We start from the raw sequence: 19,835 nt of genomic DNA, 5'->3' as shown, positions 1-19,835 counted from the left end.
TATCCCTCACCAAAATAGCTCTGTGGTGCCTTCGTTGTGTACGAGTTTAGGATCATCCAGCCATGCGTTCTTTTAGAGAGGGCTGCCTTATCTTGAACCCATGATAGTTGTTTGATCGATTTCTTGACCAATTTTTTGAATGTTGTTTGATTTACTGGGGTATCCCAGAGCTGCTCTAAACCCGTGTACTTCAGGCTGTCCCGTAGGAACTTGGCTGCTGCTGAGGACGGGTGTTGGGCTAACTCCATCCACAGATGTTCATTTTACGTTCCTTGTTTCGATTTCCTCACTTTGTCCCAAGCTATCATATAGGCTCCCTGTCTTGCCAGGAGCTGTTGATCAATGCCAAATTCAAGTCTGATTTGAGCTGGTGAAGTTTGCTTGGGCAGGCTGAAGATGATTCTGTAGGCAGCTGTTATTGTTTGATCAAGGATCTTGGCGTCCTTTCCTCTAAGTGCCTCGCTCCCGTAGGTGATCATTGGGAGAAGTTTAGCGCAAATTATTTGCGTCAGGGGCAGAAGAGATGGGCCAGAAAGTTTGTTGTTTAGAGACTTCAGTGAAATTGCCAAGGATATCCCTTTCCCTCGAATGCTCATTCTTTGGGCGGTAAACTGCCCTCCGTTATCAATCTTCACTCCTAGATATTTATATATTGGAGTATCTCCAATTTTTATCTTTTCCCAGTACCATGATGTTAATTTGCTTCTTTTCTTGCTGATGGTCATTGACTGGGTTTTCTCCAAATTTATTGTAAGCTCATTTTTGCTTGAGTAGCATTGTGTTGCATTCAGGAGGTGCTGAAGTCCTACCTTGGTATGGCTTATAAGGACGATATCGTCAGCGTAAAGTAGACGAGGGAGTTGCAGTCCTCCTAATTTGGGAGCGTGGGAGTTGCAGCCATTTAAAATGGGGACAAGGTTGCTTAGGAACAGATTAAATAGGGTGGGGGCCAGGACGCAGCCTTGTTTCAGGCCCTTGTTGGTCGGTATGCGCCTGGACAGGGCGGATCCATCCCCCACCTTTATCTGTACCCAAGTCTCCGTATGAAGGTTAATTAGCAGGTTCAAAAGGGGTCTTGGTATTCCCCAATCGTTTAGTTTAGACCATAAAAGGATCCGATTTATGTGGTCAAAAGCGGCCTTGTAGTCAATAAAGCAGAAGTGAATGGGCATTTTGTTACATTCTGCCTTGTCTATCAGCATGCCCATGCTCAAAATGTTAGTCATTGTGCCTACTGCTTTGGCAAAGCCTGTCTGGTTAGCCGGGATTAAGGATCTCTCTGTTGCCCAGGCCATCAGCTCTTCTAGAAGGATGCCTGCAAAATATTTTGCCTCGTTGTCAATTAAAGCCACCAGTCGATAGTTTTGAGGGGAAGCCTTGTCTCCTGCCTTATGAATTGGGGAGATAATTGAGCCCTTCCAGGAGCTTGGCAGGATGTTGTAATGTCTTATCTCCAGAAAAAGCGGTTCCAGGGCTACTGCCCAGCCTACCACATCTTGTTTATAGAGAATTGGCGGGATTCCGTTGGGCCCTGGTGCTCCCTCACTTCTTCCCTTCTTGATTAGACGCTGAATGATGTTTTGTAAGTTCGGCAGATTCTCTCTATCATTTCGAGTCTGCCATTCTGTAAAGCTTGTGTTTTTGCTCGTTAGAGATTTTAGAGTGTCAAACTCATGGTCCTGGTTGTTTCCCACAGCCTGGTGAAAATGGCTGCCAAGATAGTTTGCCCATTTATCCTCTGTGATGTTAGATGAGACCCCGTGGTGCGTAGGTCTTAAAAATGAGTTTATTGATTTCCAGAACCTTGCCCCGTCGTTCCGTTTGATGTCAGAATGAAGTCTCGCCCATAGGTTATCCTCAGCGGATTTATTTGCTTCCCATTTTAATTTTTTCAGTGTTAATTTTAATTTCCGTAGTTGATCGCGCTTTGCTAAGTCCGTAGGTTTCTGTTGAAGTTCTCTCATTGTGCGATAAATTGTGGTTTTTATACCTCTGATTTTTCCTTTATGTTCTTGAGAGAATTTGCTCGATCTTTCATTGCCTAATTGTGATTGTGGCTTAGGTCTTGTAGCATACTTGGACAGAATGTTTGTAAATTGTTCCCATTTTGTGATTTCGCTATATCCAGTGCAACTCCCAAAGTGCTGTTTTGCTCTTTCCACTAGAGTTCCGTCTATTGCTGCTGAATACTTAATATTTTTGAAGTTGACGGTGTGGATTGACTCTTTTGGTTCTTTCGAGAGCTCAAAGTTGGGTTTTGCAATCTTGAAGGTGGTTTCTTGGGGGCAGTGATTGCTGTCTCCTCTACGGCCTATCCGGTATGATTTTAAAAACTGGCATAATGGTAGCGAAATGAAGGTGTAGTCTAGGATGCTGCTTGTTCTTGTTGAATGAAAAGTTGCGGCTGGGGGGGTGTCTCCAGAGGTCCTCCATTTAAGGCCCTGACGTTGAAGTGTACCAGGTCTTCCAGAATCTTATTCCCTAGCTTTGTTTGCTTGGAGATTTGTGAAGTAGCTTGTGATGGAATGTCCCAGATTGCATTTTGGATTAGTGACTCGTCTTCTTGCGTGACACCCATAAGGTTAAGATTGAAGTCCCCAGTGAGAACAACATTTGTTGTAGGTCTTTCCCTTATGCAAGTCTCCATAAAACTACAAAGGTTTTTAGCTGCTTTTCTTTTCTTTCTCGGATGAATGTAGACGTTAATTAGAGTAAAATCATTTTTAGCGGAGCCTATTATAAGTTGTGGCAGGTGAATATTTACAGCCAGCAAGGCTGTAACAGTTGGTCCAACTTCTTTTGCCGTCAAAATGCTTGTGGCCGCTATATAAGTTGCAAGGCCACCTTGAAGGTGTCCATATTTAGCTGACCTTTTAGCAGCAGAAAAGAAGTGTAAGTAGCCCTGAAGGTGCGGGGGGTCTGCAAGCCAAGTTTCTTGGAATGCCACGACATCGAAGTTTCTAATGTATGTCATAAACTCCGAGTCAGATATTTTTGAGGCCAAGCCATTAATATTCCATGAGCATGTTCTCAATGAGTCATGTACGGCCTCCCCTGGCTTGAGGCCGGTTTGTCATTCGTTATTATTTAAAGTTCTGGCTATCCATCTTGGGTCAGGCAGTCCAGATGGTTGTATGTGTTCGTCTACTATACGTCGGGCACTATCACTATTCAATATTGGGTGTCCTAAATGTTTGGCAGAACTTACATTACAGATTATGCAGAACGGGTAAGACCATTCTATGACCAGATTTTTCTAGACTTTTTAAGTTCACATTGGACAGCTGAACACACACAAATTCTACTTTGACTACAAGCTGACATGTTAGCTTCAAAATATTTACAGACACATGTGAACACCACAAACCTGGTGATCCGTATAATTGTGGGTACATTAGGGTACACCTGTGTCACATTCAATGAAGGAGACATTGCACCTATTGCATATAAATCGCATTTATATACAAATGCACAAATGCGTTTTACACTAACAGAAAAAATATTGATGGCACTACAGACTGCTGGAGTGAAAGAAAGATAATTGGTTGAGAGGAAACAAATAACTGTTGTGACTATTATTTGGGCCTTAGAGGCTGTTACGAAGGCTAACATTCCAAACGTGAAAGCTTTGCATCCACAATGGATAAAATGGGCCAACTCACTCACAGCAACAGAGGTAGATCACATATTTGACTCTACACTACAAACAGAAGCAAATCTGCAATATGAACATGAATATTCTCTGCTTAAGGAAGTCATGTCTCTAGATAAGTATGATTAATTATTCCATACTAACTGTTCTTCTCAGCCTACTGTAGGGACAAAGCACCAGTACTCTGCCACATGTGCAGCAGTAAAGGGTAGAATGCAGGATGGAGAATTCCACCCTCCTAAAGCCAATATGTAGTCACTTAGTGATTTCACAGTGCAGCGGGCTGAACTTGAAGCTCTAAATCTGGCACTTGAGAGTAAGGATCCTGAATTCCCCACACTCATAATGTATGATTCCTATTATTGTGTCCAGTTTTAAAATTTGCACTTACACTACGGGAGCCAGAATGGATTCTGAGATTACAAAGGATACACAATAAAGGACAAACTGCTTTGGGGACAGGTGGCCAAACTATAGGCATGTTTGCCCATGACTCCTGTGATACATACACAGAGTCATTAGCATGTAGGAATACATGTGGTAGGGAATTCCATTGTGAATGAAACCACAAAAGCAAGAGTAAAAGCTGCTGCAGTCACTGCAATTACTCGTTCTAGTATGAGTATAGATGGGAACATCATGATGGCTGTCAATGCTGCAAACAATGGTACCCTCTTGCTGAAAGGATTTCCAACTAAATACTCCTACCAGTTAAATGCTCAAAATATCCTGTTGGCTCATATTACTGCAGAGGGGAATAGAGTAATATTTAATTCAGATTGTAGGTTAGTGTTGATCCTAGCAGCACATGACGGTCTAGTATCTGCATAAATAGGGGTGGCAGCTACAAATTCGCTATTGCAGCAATGTTACTGGTGGCCAGGTTTATACAAACAGACCAATGTTTTGTCTTTAAATGGGACATCAGCCAGCAGATGAAGGTTTTCACCATAGCGCGCCCACTACAGACACCTCCATTGATCGGAGACAAGCCTCTGGCTTGTGTCTACTTGGACAACTGTGGACTCTTACATTCAGATGGGTCTTACAAATACATCATGGTAGCAGTGGATTCCTGCCTTAATTCCTACGTGTATGGCCACAGCGATTGACTGATGCCCATACTGTTATAAAAGACTTGCAAGTCTACATCCGGACATAAGCAGTTGGCACATTCCATTCGGACGAGGGTCAACACTGATTTGCATATGGCCAGGTCTAAACTGGGGTGGCATGGTGAACAAAAAAATTATGGATTTAACCCAGATCTCTTGACTGGAAGTGAATGTTTTGATTTGTTCTGCATTCCGTCCATCAATTGTGTGTTTTTTGCTTTCTCGCCCTAAGTGCGCCACGTATGCTCAGATGTGAGTCCTGGGCTCACTGTGCCACTGGAATCAAGCTATCCTGGCTAAAGAAGGGTGAAACCCCACAACCGGTCCTAGGATGCTTGTTTCCGGTCCAGGGAGGACCTGGCTTGGCAGTTCGGGCTGGGCTGTTCCCATGAGGCACAGGGTCACGACTGATTTGCATATGGCCAGGTCTAAACTGAGGTGGCATGGTGAGCAAAAGAATGATGGATTTAACCCAGATCTCTTGACTGAGGGTGAATGTTTTGATTTGTTCTGCATTCCGTCCATCAATTGTGTGTCTTTTGCTTTCTTGCCCTAAGTGTGCCAGGTATGCTCAGACGTGAGTCCTGGGCTCACTGTGGCACTGGAATCAAGCTATCCTGGCTAAAGAAGGGTGAAACCCCACAACCGGTCCTAGGATGCTTGTTTCCGGTCCAGGGAGGACCTGGCTTGGCAGTTCGGGCTGGGCTGTTCCCATGAGGCACAGGGTCACGACTGATTTGCATATGGCCAGGTCTAAACTGAGGTGGCATGGTGAGCAAAAGAATGATGGATTTAACCCAGATCTCTTGACTGAGGGTGAATGTTTTGATTTGTTCTGCATTCCGTCCATCAATTGTGTGTCTTTTGCTTTCTTGCCCTAAGTGTGCCAGGTATGCTCAGACGTGAGTCCTGGGCTCACTGTGCCACTGGAATCAAGCTATCCTGGCTGAAGAGGGGTGAAACCCCGAAACCGGTCCTAGGATGCTTGTTTCCGGTCCAGGGAGGACCTGGCTTGGCAGTTCGGGCTGGACTGTTCCCATGAGGCACAGGGTCAAGACTGATTTGCATATGGCCAGGTCTAAACTGGGGTGGCATGGTGAGCAAAAGAATGATGGATTTAACCCAGATCTCTTGACTGGAGGTGAATGTTTTGATTTGTTCTGTATTCCGTCCAAATGTTTTGATTTGTTCTGTATTTTGTCCATCAATTGTGCCACTGGAATCAAGATATCTTAGCTAAAGAGGGGTGAGACCCAGAAACCGGTCCTAGGATGCTTGTTTCCGGTCCAGGGAGGACCTGGCTTGGCAGTTCGGGCTGGACTGTTCCTATGAGGCACATGGTCAAGACTGATTTGCATATGGCCAGGTCTAAACTGGGGTGGCATGGTGAGCAAAAGAATGATGGATTTAACCCAGATCTCTTGACTGGAGGTGAATGTTTTGATTTGTTCTGTATTCCGTCCATCAATTGTGTGTCTTTTGCAGTATATACTAGGACACCCAGTGCCCCCTCATTAGCTGTTTTACCAGAGGTGCTTAAACAGGTCTGAAATGATGACGGGGCAGTCCCTGCCCTGGATTTAGGGATGAAACTGATGGGCAACTTTTCCGCAGTATCCACAATTATGCAAAGTAATATATAAGGTGAAGGAGCAGTGTTGACTATATACCAGCGACTCGCACAGTTTGCTCTGGGAGACCAGGAGCGCAAATTACCTAAAATTATTGAGGAAACCGATGGATCAATAGGTAGAGATAACTTGTGAGGCATACGTAGCAAATCACAGATTAAAGGTAATTCTGAAGCAGATAACTTGAAGCAGACACCGAGTTGTCTAAGAATAAGTGGGATACTAAGAAAAATAAAGAAAAGACTAAAACACGGGGAGGATCACTCAACAGAAGACCAGTGAAAAACTCTATATTGTGCATAACGTGAAACAATTAAAACGCTTGATAGGTACCAGGATACTGATACACGTTTCTCTTTTATTTCAGGAGGACGATCAGAGTGCAGGTCAGAGGAGTATGTGAAACCAAAGAAGGACTCAAAAGGCTCTTCTGACGTCATAATGAAAAAGGAAGTCAAACCTAATCATTCCAAACTAGGGGTGGGCGGAATTTGCGAAATTCACTTTCGCAAATCATCGCAAAAATGTTAAAAATCTCCGCAAACACGCGGAAATATCGCGAAGATGCTGAAGTTTTTTTCCCGCCCGTTCACGGTATGTTCTGCGTGGTTGCGGCTCGCCATCTTACCCATGCGGTTGCTCGCGGGCGCGGCCATCTTGTTTTCACTTGTCTCGCGGTGCATGATCGCGAGAAGAAAGACGTGATCGCGCAACGAATGATGTTACTGCGGGCGCGAACTGTCACGAGACAGCGCAAATGGCTACCAACAATCCAACATCTCGTGGAGAACGCGACCGGATCGGGAAAACTTGTCGGCGAACGCGGGGATTCAGGTAAGGCGATCGCACGCACGCAAGAATGTATTATCTTACAGCGCGAGCAAGCAAAACATTTCTGGTAAAATGCGGATTGCGGAAATTTTGACATTTTCGCGCTCTCCGCGGAACGCAAAAATGTCAAATTATCGCAATTACCGCGAGCGGAACGGATTTTTAGCTCAGGCTTATTTCTAACCACAATTTAAAAAGAAGGTAGCTGGCATTAAAGGCAAGAAATTGAGGACACTGCTTCTGAACAGGTAGTGGGCTCTGACCATGCTAGACAGTGCGGCAGAAGTCATGATAGTTCACCACAATCTTATGGAGTGTCTGGTGGCAGTAGCAATGAGTGATTATATCCAGGTGGAATCACCGGACATGACACTGAGTGTCCCTAGTCAATTATATGAATTGAAACTCTAGATGAAGGGGGATATACCATGTATAATAAATGCTCTCTTTTGGAAGAACTTGTCATTCGGTTATGACATTCACTTAGCTGAAAAGGATTGGCCACCATAGTTTATTATCAATTGCCAAAAAACGTAAAAGGTAATTTTACGTGCCTTTTTTTAACCTTGTTCAAGATGCAGTTAAACATTCATAAGTCAAGGAGTGGGCCTTAGCGTGAGCTCCGGTGTTATATCACACCCATGTGGGTTGCGATGATGGATCCCCTTATCGCATCTTACATGTGAGGTTCACCCCACAAACAAAAGAAAAAAATCCATTAAAAATTAGGCTAAAAAACAAGTTAGATTAATACTCACACAACTTGAATACCAAGGTGTTATAGAAAGTTGCACCTCCCCTATTAATAATCCTTTATTTCCAGTAATGAACAAGACCATTCATATCTTTTAGTGTTAAATTATAGACACTTGAACACAGTTACATGCATATTTGCTTTACAAAACGTGCATAGCGTGGCATTAATGAACAATATAGTGTGCAAAAAATATAAAACCATAATATATTTTTTAAATGGATTTGTCTGCCAAAATATAGCACCTGAATGCAGATATTGGACCGGATTCAGCAACCTAGGTTCTCAAAAACAGTTCTGTTGATTGCCCCAGGGGAATAAGAGTAGCCCGGGTGGTTTTAAGCCTTGGTAACAGAATGTTTACAAGATTGTGATGACCAGGCAGTGCCTTGTGTTGATGACATAAACTTGACAGATTATAACCTATCAACTCACTTGGGGGCATATTATCAAGACAGGCGATAAAATTATCGCCGCTTTAGCGGCAGAAAACTGCCGCTAAAACGGCGATAATGGGCTTGATAATATGCTCTATGGAATTCCAATTGAAGCCCATGTTAGATGTGAAGGACATCTAACCTGAGCTTCAATTGGATTTCCATAGAGTATATTATCAAGCCCATTATCGCCATTTTAGTGGCAGTTTTCTGCCGTTAAAGCAGCGATAATTTTATCAACTGTCTTGATAATATGCCCCTTGGTTAGAGTAGATCACATAGTTTTGGGATTTGCTCACATAATCTACAAATGTAATTAAAAAAATTAAAAAGTGCCTATCTCAATGTTCTGTATTTGTGATACCAGCTATCAAGTGAAGGGAGAAGCCTTTTAACGCATTTCATAGAGAAGTGTGCGCTCCTACAACCACCACACACATTGAAGCAATGCCATTCAATATTGGGTGTCCCAAATGTTTGGCAGAACTTACATTACAGATTATGCAGAACAGGTAAAACCATTCTATGACCTGATTTTTCTAGACTCTTTAAGTTCACATTGGACAGCTGAACACACACAAATGTTACTTTGAGTACAAGCTGACATGTTAGCTTCAAAATATTTACAGACACATGTGAACACCACAAACCTGGTGATCCGTATAATTGTGTGTACATTAGGGTACACCTGTGTCACATTCAATGAAGGAGACATTGTACCTATTGCATATAAATCGCATTTATATACAAATTCACAAATGCGTTTTACACTAACAGAAAAAATACTGATGGCACTACAGACTGCTGGAGTGAAAGAAAGGTAATTGGTTGAGGGGAAACAAATAACTGTTGTGACTATTGTTTGGGCCTTAGAGGCTGTTACAAAGGCTAACATTCCAAACGTGAAAGCTTTGCATCCACAATGGATAAAATGGGCCAACTCACTCACAGCAACAGAGGTAGATTACATATTTGACTCTACACTACAAACACAAGCAAATCTGCAATATGAACATGAATATTCTCTGCTTAAGGAAGTCATGTCTCTAGATAAGTATGATTAATTAATCTATACTAACTGTTCTTCTCAGCCTGCCGTAGGGACAAAGCACCAGCACTCTGCCACATGTGCAGCAGTAAAGGGTAGAATGCAGGATGGAGAATTCCACCCTCCTAAAGCCAATATGCAGTCACTTAGGGGCATATTATCAAGACTGGTGATAAAATTATCGCCGCTTTAGCGGCAGAAAACTGCCGCTAAAACGGCGATAATGGCCTTGATAATATGCTCTATGGAATTCCAATTGAAGCCCATGTTAAATGTGAAGGACGTCTAACATGGGGTTCAATTGGAATTTCATATAGCATATTATCAAGCCCATTATTGCAGTTTTAGCAGCAGTTTTCTGCCGCTAAAGCAGCAATAATTTTATCGCCTGGCTTGATAATATGCCCCTTAGTGATTCCACATTGCAGTGGGCTTAACTGCAAGCTCTAATTCTGGCACTTGAGGGTACGGATCCTGGATTCCCCACACTAATAATGTATGATTCCTATTATTGTGTCCAGTTTTAAAATTAGTACTTACACTACAGGAGCCAGAATGGATTCAGAGATTCCAAAGGATACACAATAAAGGACAAACTGCTTTGGGGACAGGTGGCCAAACTATAGGCATGTTTGCCCATGACTCCTGTGATACATACACAGAGTCATTAGCATGTAGGAATCCATGTGGTAGGGAATTCCATTGTGAATGAAGCCACAAAAGCAACAGTAAAAACTGCTGCAGTCACTGCAATTACTCATTCTAGTATGAGGATAGATGGGAACATCATGATGGCTGTCAATGCTGCACACAATGGTACCCTCTTGCTGAAAGGATTTCCAACTAAATACTCCTACCAGTTAAATGCTCAAAGTATCCTGTTGGCTCATATTACTGCAGAGGGGAATAGAGTAATATTTAATTCAGATTGTAGGTTAGTGTTGATCCTAGCAGCACATGACGGTCTAGTATCTGCACAAATAGGGGTGGCAGCTACAAATTCGCTATTGCAGCAATGTTACTGGTGGCCAGGTTTATACAAACAGACCAATGTTTTGTCTTTAAATGGGACATCAGCCAGCAGATGAATGTTTTCACCATAGCGCGCCCACTACAGACACCTCCATTGATCGGAGACAAGCCTCTGGCTTGTGTCTACTTGGACCACTGTGGACTCTTACATTCAGATGGGTCTTACAGATACATCATGGTAGCAGTGGATTCCTGCTCTCAATTCCTACATGTATGGCCACAGCAACTTACTGATGCCCATACTGTTATAAAAGACTTGCAAGTCTTCCTCCGGACATAAGCAGTTGGTACATTCCACTCAGACCAGGGTCAACACTGATTTGCATATGGCCAGGTCTAAACTGGGGTGGCATGGTGAGCAAAAGAATGATGGATTTAACCCAGATCTCTTGACTGGGGTGAATGTTTTGATTTGTTCTGCATACCGTCCATCAATTGTGTGTCTTTTGCTTTCTCGCCCTAAGTGCGCCAGGTATGCTCAGACGTGAGTCCTGGGCTCACTGTGCCACTGGAGTCAAGCTATCCTGGCTGACGAAGGGTGAAACCCCAAAACCGGTCCTAGGATGCTTGTTTCCGGTCCAGGGAGGACCTGGCTTGGCAGTTCGGGCTGGGCTGTTCCCATGAGGCACAGGGTCAAGACTGCTTTGCATATGGCCAGGCCTAAACTGGGGTGGCATGGTGAGCAATAGAATGATGGATTTAATCCAGATCTCTTGACTGGGGGTGAATGTTTTGATTTGTTCTGTATTCCGTCCATCAATTGTGTGTCTTTTGCTTTCTCGCCCTAAGTGCGCCAGGTATGCTCAGACGTGAGTCCTGGGCTCGCTGTGCCACTGGAATCAAGCTATCCTGGCTGAAGAGGGGTGAAACCACGAAACCGGTCCTAGGATGCTTGTTTCCGGTCCAGGGAGGACCTGGCTTGGCAGTTCGGGCTGGACTGTTCCCATGAGGCACAGGGTCAAGACTGATTTGCATATGGCCAGGTCTAAACTGGGGTGGCATGGTGAGCAAAAGAATGATGGATTTAACCCAGATCTCTTGACTGGGAGTCCATGTTTTGATTTGTTCTGCATTCCGTCCATCAATTGTGTGTCTTTTGCTTTCTCGCCCTAAGTGCGCCAGGTATGCTCAGACGTGAGTCCTGGGCTCACTGTGCCACTGGAATCAATCTATCTTAGCTGAAGAGGGGTGAAACCCAGAAACCGGTCCTAGGATGCTTGTTTCCGGTCCAGGGAGGACCTGGCTTGGCAGTTTGGGCTGGACTGTTCCCATGATGCATAGGGTCAAGACTGATTTGCATATGGCCAGGTCTAAACTGGGGTGGCATGGTGAGCAAAAGAATGATGGATTTAACCCAGATCTCTTGACTGGAGGTGAATGTTTTGATTTGTTCTGTATTCCGTCCATCAATTGTGTGTCTTTTGCAGTATATACTAGGACACCCAGTGCCCCCTCATTAGCTGTTTTGCCAGAGGTGCTTAAACAGGTCCGAAATGATGACGGGGCAGTCCCTGGCCTGGATTTAGGGATGAAACTGATGGGCAACTTTTCCGCAGTATCCACAATAATGCAAAGAAATATATAAGGTGAAGGAGCAGTGTTGACTATATACCAGCGACTCGCACAGTTTGCTCTGGGAGACCAGGAGCGCAAATTACCTAAAATTATTGAGGAAACCGATGGATCAATAGATAGAGATAACTTGTGAGGCATACGTAGCAAATCACAGATTAAAGGTAATTCTGAAGCAGATAACTTGAAGCAGACACAGAGTCGTCTAAGAATAAGTGGGATACTAAGATAAATAAAGAAAAGACTAAAACACGGGGAGGATCACTCAACAGAAGACCAGTGAAAAACTCTATATTGTGCATAACGTGAAACAATTAAAACGCTTGATAGGTACCAGGATACTGATACACGTTTCTCTTTTATTTCAGGAGGACGATCAGAGTGCAGGTCAGAGGAGCATGTGAAACCAAAGAAGGACTCAAAAGGCTCTTCTGACTTCATAATGAAAAAGGAAGTCAAACCTAATCATTCCAAACTAGGGGTGGGCGGAATTTGCGAAATGCACTTTTGCAAATTATCGCGAAAATGTTAAAAATCTCCGCAAACACACGGAAATATCGCGAAGATGCGGAAGTTTTTTTCCCGCCCGTTCGCGGTATGTTCTGCGTGGTCGCGGCTCGCCAACTTACCCATGCGGTTGCTCGCGGGCGCGGCCATCTTGTTTTCACTTGTCTCGCGGTGCAGGATCGTGAGAAGAAAGACGTGATCGCGCAAGGAATGATGTTACTGCGGGCGCGAACTGTCACGAGACAGCGCAAATGTCTACCAACAATCCAACATCTCGTGGAGAACGCAACCGGATCGGGAAAACTTGTCGGCGAACGCGGGGATTCAGGTAAGGCGATCGCGCGCACGCAAGAATGTATTATTTTACAGCGCGAGCAAGCAAAAAATTGCCGGTAAAATGCGGATTGCGGAAATGTTGACATTTTATCACCTGGCTTGATAATATGCCCCTTAGTGATTCCACAGTGCAGTGGGCTTAACTGCAAGCTCTAATTCTGGCACTTGAGAGTACGGATCCTGGATTCCCCACACTCATAATGTATGATTCCTATTATTGTGTCCAGTTTTAAAATTAGTACTTACACTACGGGAGCCAGAATGGATTCAGAGATTCCAAAGGATACACAATAAAGGACAAACTGCTTTGGGGACAGGTGGCCAAACTATAGGCATGTTTGCCCATGACTCCTGCGATACATACACAGAGTCATTAGCATGTAGGAATACATGTGGTAGGGAATTCCATTGTGAATGAAGCCACAAAAGCAACAGTAAAAACTGCTGCAGTCACTGCAATTACTCATTCTCGTATGAGGATAGATGGGAACATCATGATGGCTGTCAATGCTGCACACAATTGTACCCTCTTGCTGAAAGGATTTCCAACTAAATACTCCTACCAGTTAAATGCTCAAAGTATCCTGTTGGCTCATATTACTGCAGAGGGGAATAGAGTAATATTTAATTCAGATTGTAGGTTAGTGTTGATCCTAGCAGCACATGACGGTCTAGTATCTGCACACATAGGGGTGGCAGCTACAAATTCGCTATTGCAGCAATGTTACTGGTGGCCAGGTTTATACAAACAGACCAATGTTTTGTCATTAAATGGGACATCTGCCAGCAGATGAAGGTTTTCACCACTGCGCGCCCACTACAGACACCTCCATTGATCTTAGACAAGCCTCTGGCTTGTGTCTACTTGGACCACTGTGGACTCTTACATTCAGATGGGTCTTACAAATACATCATGGTAGCAGTGGATTCCTGCTCTCAATTCCTACGTGTATGGCCACAGCGATTGACTGATGCCCATACTGCAAGTCTTCATCCGGACATAGGCAGTTGGCATATTCCATTCGGACCAGGGTCCGGCGTTTGCCTCCAAGGCTTACAGAGACAGCACGGGAAAATTGGCTGTGACTCTGCAGTACTCCTTCCCCTGTTGTTTTTAGCAAACACAAGAGATTTGTGTCTCTATATCTCATCAAACCACATTGTGTGTCTGGTTGTACATAGTAGTACAAAAGGGCTCCTGATTAGTTACCTGTCTCCTCTCACTCTCTTACAGGAAGTCCCGTTGGATTCTTTGGCCAACAATGAAGCTTCTACCGAGCTGGTGACAGATAACATTGAAGTAGCACTTCTTTGTGTTTTATCAACGAGTGCCATACAATTATTATGTACAAAAGCACAGATTTCAATTCTGCAAGCAGAGAAAATGGTATCTACCATAAAGTACCGCCATTAGAGTCATTTACCAGTTCTACACAGCTCCACAAGCCTCCCAACCTTGTTCAAACAGTCTCCAGCTGCTTTATTTACTTTGATGATATCTCTTCGGATCCGTCAGACCAAGATCCACCTCTACAAGAGGGACCATGTGACTTGTACATCTGGCTCGAAAAGACATATCTTATCCCTCCATGGATATAAATTTGGGTTGCAATTGCATTCCTTTTCCTTTTCATCTAGATTGTTTTTTGTGACCGTCTTTTTTCTCCTTCTGAAAGGACATTATCTCTCAGAATGCTCAGCCATCAATCTAATAAACAGGGTTTTGAAACCCCCTTCTTTATCACACAAACTGCAAAAAAACTTTCCCTGGTGAACATTTTAGCTGCTCTAGTAACTGATGGAATTTTTTGGGATAAGGTATCCTATGATAAATTTGGTCCAACTGAAACTTTACAAATACCTTGTGTATTTCAAATTTCCTTGAACTATGTTATCGCTCCTGCTACTATCTCTGATGATTGATACACTAACTTAGTGCATGCAATGCTTGCTGATTTAGAGCATTACATGTATTTTAATAGTGAATAAATGTATGATGGTACATCTAATTATGGTAAATATGTTCAGTTTTCTCCATTATGGTCAACATAAATTACATAGAGCAAGTACTCCACATGTAATATTTCATTACAAACACAATGGGAACAATGCCCTACATCACCACAAGGTAGCTCAAGAACATTTGCATAGAAGTTTTAATATTGTTCAGGTCCCAATCCAGCTGAGTCCTATTATTATAAACTCACACCATCACAAACTAAGAAAATTATGCTCACTGATACCAAATTGATTTATTCCAGATTTTTCATTTCACAGTTGTCAATACAAAGGTTCTGGTTTTGGGAAGATAACTTAGATTTACAATCTATATGGGGAACCTAGAGATTGGCAGGTTCAGGGAATTAGGCTTTATTTTGAGCATGCCTTATACCACACTGTATGATTTTCCTGAAAAGAACTTTGCAGAAGACGTCCTGTCTTGGCTTCGCAAAGAGAAAGGGTCTTAATAAACAAAACATTCCCACATTTGCCTGTTTTGCGAATTTGCAGCAATTATCAAATTACAAGGAGGACACGTTTGTCAACATGCTTCGAAATGGTACATATAATTCTTCACATTCCAATCAAGAGGAATGTTTAGTGTGGCTTTTAGATACTGATTGGTATCAGGCACATTTTCTGGACAGCACAAAAGGGGTTTAGGATAAATAGGCCAGACCCACATTACGCACAGACACCACATACAGCATTGGAAAGTTGTGACTAGACTGGCTAAAACATTCAACGTTGTCAGTAGCAAAAGAGCACTAATCTCTTCTTTATGATGGCCTGGCCTTACAGGATGTTTTGTTAGGTCCTCGAAAGCCCCCTCTGAGATACAGTTGTTACTTTGCACCAATCTCTCACACCATTATGGATAGTTAGTTAACAGCATTTTTATAATTTTTAATTGTCGAACGACTTGTACCTCCCTCGGCAAAACTGTGAGTTTGTCAGACAACATAAATGTCAGGATTTTGCCAGACTTAGTCTGTGCACACCCTCAGGACATGTTGGCCGATGTCCCCACTAGCCACAGTGGACTATCTGTACCCCTAACCCTACAGGGCATCAAATGCGTGTGCAACCTTAGAACATGACAACCCTGATACCCCAAGGATATCGTGGTAACAGATCTAGAACCTTTTCGTTTGGACTCTCATGCATACCCAGAGAGGTACACAAGAAATACTCAGCAAGGTTTTTCAAAAATGTATTGAAGCAGTGTGATTCTTGCATAAAATATGTGCATAAAATTAAACAGATTACCGTAATTAGAAATCACAAGAACAGTGAAAAGGATGAAACTTTCCACCATTGTGCTAACACAGTGAATATATGGAAGCATAGAAGTACTGTGTATAGTTGTGCTCTTACCAAGCGCTCCCTAACCTAGTTTCCCCTAGGGTGGGTTATCTGTCAAATGCCTGCCAGGGTAGCCTAACTCCTCTTTACCTCTGGGTAAGTGTCAACAGGCTGCCCGTCTTGCTGTAGAGGAGGACATCCCTTGTGTTGGTAAGCAGGAATCTGCGGAGCAGGAATTCTAACATATCTTAATGCTGCAGTGTCAGCTGAGTGCTCCACTGCCTAAACAAGGAAGTTGCTCTGTATATATATCAATTGAACCCATGTGGGCTTTTCGCAAGCCCTGTCAGGCCGTAATTGTTTATTCTAGTTGGATAATGTCATCGCCTCACAGACAATAACATAAATATTATTTGCGCAGTGAACTTTATCCCTTGTACTGAACGTTCAAGGTATCGTGATAGTGTGCCTATGAAGTGGAAATGTAAGCAATGCAGATTCAGAGAATTTTCATCTGCATGGTTATGCATGCAAATGTATGGCAAAAGTCACTATGTATTAAATTGAAGGCAGCTTAAGAAACGTGAGCATGTAAAATGTCAGCTTTTCTACCCGGGCCTATCCTGACCACGCAAAACCAACCAATTGGACATAAGTCGGTGAAGGTTATCCCTTTACAACTGCTAAAATATGAGGGTCAATCAATATAAAAGGAAATCTAAAAAGCATCACGCTTCTTTATTAACAAAGAGCATAGAGAAAGCCTTTACTTAAGATCGTTCAAAAGAATTAAAAGCAATAAAAACAGATTTTAAAACCATAAAAAGAAAACTGAATCAAAAAGTGACCCAAGACTCAAAACTGCCAAATGGTTTATGTGTTTTGAGAGGTAGACAAAACATTGCTGTTCCCAGAGGCACCCATCGAATCAGATCCATGGAGCAAACATGTTCCCATCCATCCACTTCAGCAGCCATCGAAGGAGAAGTAGCCAGAGTGAGATCCGTAATAGCCGAGCCAAGATCCACATCACTAGGAGGAGAGGCATCCCAGGAGGGCTCGTAGAATGCGTTCAGCAGCAATGGTAAGCACAAGGGACAACAGTACCAACAGACCATAAATGGGCTCACCAATTGGTCAATGTCCAAAGATCAAACCAGATGTGTTCTTAGGCATATACAGTGCACATTTGAAAGTGCAGAGAAGACAGCAGAATACGGGCTGCAGACAGTGTAGTCACACAGGCCGAAAGGACAAGAGCCAGTGTTTGTTTCGTTCCGGAAGCAAGAGTGCACCAAAACATTGTATCATGCATTCATAACACAGAAGTTACATTTTGCCTCTTAATGGGACATCCATTGCGGAGCAGAAAAAGCAAAAGCAAAGTGCCAGCAATCAGGAACAAGAGCGGCAGGAGACCTCCAAAAATGCTTCCTACATGGAGTGAATGAATGATGGAATAACTCGGAAGACTGTCTGGAAGGTACTAACCAAGCCAGAGCCTATTATCTGAAAAAAGTGTGCCACTCTCACGGAACTAGACATGTTAAAAATGCGGTGCACAAGTTCCCCGAAATGTAGTGGGAAATTAGTGATGAGTAGCAACTGTATCTCAGAAGAAGACATTGCAACTTGAAGATTAAACATCTCCTTTGTAGATGTTAAGGCCAGATCTTTCTGGAATGTAAGGCTTTCAGTCTGCTCAAGGCATCAAAGTGCATGTTTGAAAGCTTTATCGAAGGCCAAAGCGTCGCATCCCTAACTGTATTGGCAGGTGGAAACAGTACTTGTGTAAAACAAGTCACAACTGCAGAAACTGTCACAGATAGGCGATTTCTGGTTTCATTCCACAGCAGTCTTGATTGTTCAACATCAAATAACTCCCATCGAGAGCAATCTGAAAGCCGGAGGACGTATCACAGCAGCTGGGGCACCCTTCAGATACCAGGACAAATTTGCATTGACACATTACATGTGCAACAAAGCGAAACCTCCCTGCACACCAAGGAATGTCCTAAAGTATTCTTGCAGTCTGACAAGCTAAAAATAAACCCAGTCTTGACAATACTACAGTGATATAAGGTAAATTTCATGACTCGTGCAAATATCGTTCTCCTAGCGCTTTGTATCTGCCTACTTGATGGTATTGTAAATAGTACTCAAACTGGAATGTCAATAATGGCAGAGAAATAAACCTGTTGATTATCCAATCCACAGAAGGTGTACATTGCGTCCTTCCTCGCCATGATTTTTTGCTGTTTTGTCAGATTATAAGGTAAAAACAAGCTTGTGGCAATAAGGTGTTGCCATGGTACGCGACAGGAACCCAGTGTCTGCAGAGTCCAACGTAATTACATAATCAATCTAACTGTGACTGCCCATGTTGTAAAGAGGGCAGGTAATTCAGAATGATGTCTATCGTAGATGACACAATGTTAACCAGAGAGTATATCCTAGTAGACAATGGGGTCATACCATTATCTACTACTGCAAGAGCCCTCTCTAAATTCCCTTTGTCAATCTCACGCAGTCTGTCAGTTGCCTCTTGCTAGGAAACGTTTCACACTTTGTTGTATATTGCACACAAGAAGCATGTTTGATGTGGTCTTTGAGGACCTAATAAAAAGTCCTGTAGTCCCATGTCATCAGAAAGAAGGGCCAAGTGTTGTGTCACCTAGGACAATCTTGAGGTTTTTAGCCAATCAAGGCATAACTTCACAACACTGTAAGTTGTTACCAGCCCAAATGTTGTATCTGTGAGTGATGTGGGTTAGGTCTCCTGGTCTTAAACACTTTTCTGTCACCCAGTTAATGTGCATGACATCCGTTAGTGTTTAACGGCCACACTAACCATCCCTTCTGATCAGATGCTGAAGAATTGTATGAACCATTGCGAAGCATGGTATCTAGTGTTTCCTGCATGTTATTTGTGAACCGTTGCCAGTTTTCAAAATGTTAAATGTGGGAATGTTTGGTGTAATTAACTCTTTTATCTAAACCAGGCTAAGACATGATGTGTGCAGCCATGTTTTGTTCAGGGAAATCCCGGTGCTGTAGAATCTGACATACTCTTAATAATGCCTTGTATCCATTAACTTGCCAATCCTTTGTTCCGCAAACTTTAAATCAACTGTGTCCCTCCACAATTCAAACCCTTGTGTAGACAGCTAGAAAAGAAAGGATTCAGATTATAACAGCCTTGTGTCAGTAAGCATAGTTTTTTTTGCTAGTGAAAAAATTTCGACCCTCAAAATAGCGCCATACAAAATATTGTGACATAAAAATCGATGTCAAAAATATCGTCATCCTATACGTATCGTGTAAATTACAAAAATATCGAAAAAAATATAGTTGTCACTAACATTGTTGTCTAAAATATATATTTTTTTAAATATATATTAATTTAAATACTAAACATTCAATATATCAAATCTAAATACGAATATGATAAAAAAATAAAATATATCCATTGGTTTTTAAACAATATAACAATTTAAATTACTTTCAAAAAGTAAAACTCATATGTATATTAATATATATATATATAAATATGTACATATATCTGATTAAAAATATTATCAAACTATTAATTTTATTTTATATTAATTTAATAT

This window comes from Triturus cristatus, chromosome 8 (genome assembly GCF_964204655.1).
Source record: "Triturus cristatus chromosome 8, aTriCri1.1, whole genome shotgun sequence".
NCBI lineage: Eukaryota > Metazoa > Chordata > Amphibia > Caudata > Salamandridae > Triturus > Triturus cristatus.
Note: the sequence above shows the minus strand (reverse complement) of the source record.